The 3,050-nt window shown below is 30.7% G+C and overlaps 1 long non-coding RNA gene across 1 annotated transcript; it reads right to left on the bottom strand.

The window, feature by feature from the left end:
• Window positions 1-2,439: 2,439 nt before the first annotated feature.
• Window positions 2,440-3,034, bottom strand: LOC112350368. The gene is made up of 3 exons (XR_002993744.1): window positions 2,885-3,034; window positions 2,762-2,824; window positions 2,440-2,698 (listed from the first exon to the last, which is right to left on the bottom strand). It is a non-coding gene; the product is annotated as an uncharacterized LOC112350368 (long non-coding RNA).
• Between the last annotated feature and the right edge of the window lie 16 nt (window positions 3,035-3,050).

A 3,050-nucleotide genomic window follows, 5' to 3' on the forward strand; every position in this document is an offset into this window, starting at 1 on the left:
AAAAACTTATAAACCCTAAGATTCTTTCTTCAAGCCCAACAATTACAGTCACCACCCCAAATCTATGCTTGAGGCTAAGGAGTTTCTGGGAGGAGAAGAGGGCGGTGAAAGAGATGGACCAATTTGTCTTAGCAGCTGGGTGCTGGCTTTGGTATATAGAGCCCAAGAAATCGAGAATGGGCCAGCCTTGTGTCTTGGTACGCCAACTTTGTAGCCAACTTCCACAAGCCTTCCCATACATGCAACTGGAATGAGAAAGCAGCCAATTTTCTTAAAATTTGTTTATCATAGCCACAGCTTTCTCACTGCCAGCGTTCCAACATTCTGCCACATCCTCTCCAAAAAATTGAAACTTTGTATCCCACCTCAACAATGAGAAGAGTGTCTAGAAATTTCTTCCTGAGCTCCACAATCTGCTGCTACAGAGGAGTAAGCTTCTCCTTTCCTGATGGCAACTTTCCATCACAGGAGGAATTTCCATTAGAAGCATCCTGTCCCCAATAACATTTACAAAATTTCTATACCTGTGTGCTTGCAAGAGGATTTAGATGTAGAAGCCAGGTTGGGGTATTGATTGGCTGCGTTCTCAGCCAGTCGTTTAAGATGACACAGTGATCATTCTTGAAGAAGCTGGTGGCCGCAGTGCTTAGTATATTTATTATAAGATTCTTATATTATTTTATTAGAATAATATTATTTGTAGGTGAACCATATATTATAGCTTACTTGCTAAATCTGAGAGGGAGATGGCTAATTATTTTCCTGTTGCATTTGTTAGTTATTGTTAGTTATTGCAAGAGTGAAATTTCTGCAATATTTATCTTTGGAAACTCATTAGTAGATTATAGAAATAACAATTACATTTTAAACACTTATGCAAAGGCTAATTTCCTCCCTATGGAAGGAAGTTCCTTAGTGGAGCAATAGGGATATTTTCAAATGGAAATCTCATTCTTGATGTTAGTAAAGTGTTTAAATTTGTTCATTTGCAACTTCATATTTAAATCTTTAATTAATTTAACCATTTTTGTCACCCACAAAGAATATATAGCAAAGTGTAAATTATGGAAGTGTTAGATGTGGATTGTTCAATATTATTGAAGTTTGTTGAAAGAAAATTCATTTAATTTTTTAATTTTGTGTCAAGAGAATCTTTCCAAGCCAAAATTATCCATGACCTATTTATCTACAAGTGAAAAATTTCATTGAAGATAAACATATACTCATATCTCAAATTTGTCTAAATGCAACACTAAACATCATAAACAAATCTATATTTTACATAACATATGGATCTAATAATATAATTAATAATTACTATGAACTTGATTCTTTTTTGCCAAGTTAATACACAATTTTAGAGTTTATTGATATTTTGATGCAACTTTATGATACTCAAATTCTGGTAAACATAATTCATAACTTTAAACTATTATACAACCTCTTTATTCATGTTATAGATCTTGTATCAAGAAAGAACATGCAAAATTGTGGTTGCATCCTTATTTTCATTAGGTTGTAGCACATTCTTTTTTATCAAACACCATTAACTAACTTGCAAAGTAGTAAGCCAGTTTAATTACAAGCTTAATTTAGTCTTATTTTTCTTAGATTAAATTTACTAGGACTCAATATTTTTTATGTAGACCCTTACACTATATTACTTAATATTGTTCAAAATCTTCTATCATATAGTAAATTTGTATTAAAGAAAAATACTTTATTTTTTAATCATGAAAAATTGTAATAGGCTTCCCAATTTTTAATGTTGGATGTTGCAACTTTATAAAACCCAATTAAAATACTTTAGTGACAAAATATTTACCCTTGATTTTATCTTATTTAGATCTAAGAAAGTATATTTATTGGGATCAATTTCATCCTACCTCCAAAATTTATAACATGCTTACTGATCTATTTTGAATGAAAGTGATTATATATATTCTATCAACATCTAGCAATTAACTTCTATATAATAAATTTTAATACAAATTTTTATTAGTCTGATTTTATTTATAAAATATTATAATAAAATTTTAAACTGAAGTTTTTAAAAGTAATTTATAAATGTATTAAACACTTTATTATAATAACATTTATGTATAATATTTTAATTTAGAAAAATAAATAACTAGCAATACAAACATATAAATTAATCAAGTTTAGATTATCTGATTTAGATTTTTTAGGAATTTAAAGATTATCTACTAATTTAAGAGCATTAGATTATATATAAAATAGTTTTACTTATATTTTCTTCACCATTACTGCTGCTATAGTTTTAAAGATAAAATAATCTTTAATTTATGTAGTGAATTAAATAAAAAATAACACTATTCTTTCATAGATATAAATGTTTTTTATCACACCAAATTAATAGTAAACATTTCTTCTATAAACCCTATACAATGTTTTACTATCAAAGTTCATTTAATTAAATTTATTTTAAAAAATTTGAATTCAGCTTTATTAAACTAAATATACTTATTTGAACCAAAATCTGGGATCACTGCTAGCACACGTGGTTCTTGTTGGATTCCAAGTCTAGAGATCCTCGTCTTGCTTACCAAATATCTTGACGTCCCCGATCAATCACAAGCTCCACCTGGGTTTCCATTTAGAGATGAAACAAAAGTTTGTAAAGCAGCGAAGTCCATTTTGATCTTCGTCACGAACTTGTCTTCCGAGAACTAAGAGCCTGTCAAGCCTCTCACGAGTTACAATTCTTCACAGGGAAAAAAGAAAGAAAACACAGCTCCACCTTGAGTGCCTAAACCACGAACATTGCTCATAGTTACTCCTCGAATTCCAACTCTCAGCAATGCTTGATTGAAAGAACAAAAAGCTTGAATAAAAAAAACCTTGAATCCTTGAGAGTTCTTACCCTTGATGCTTGGGAGTCTCCAAGGTCTAGAAAAAAAGGAGAGAGAAGCAAAGAAATTGGTATTACTGCGTTACCAGTCAGATCCGAGCTCCAAAGAATCCGTCCACATCCTCTATCCTCACAATCCAAAAGAAAAGAGAAAGAAAGCTCAAACCTCTCTGCAGCA

The sequence above is a fragment of the Selaginella moellendorffii genome, unplaced genomic scaffold (assembly GCF_000143415.4).
Source record: "Selaginella moellendorffii unplaced genomic scaffold, v1.0 SELMOscaffold_48, whole genome shotgun sequence".
Classification (NCBI taxonomy): domain Eukaryota; kingdom Viridiplantae; phylum Streptophyta; class Lycopodiopsida; order Selaginellales; family Selaginellaceae; genus Selaginella; species Selaginella moellendorffii.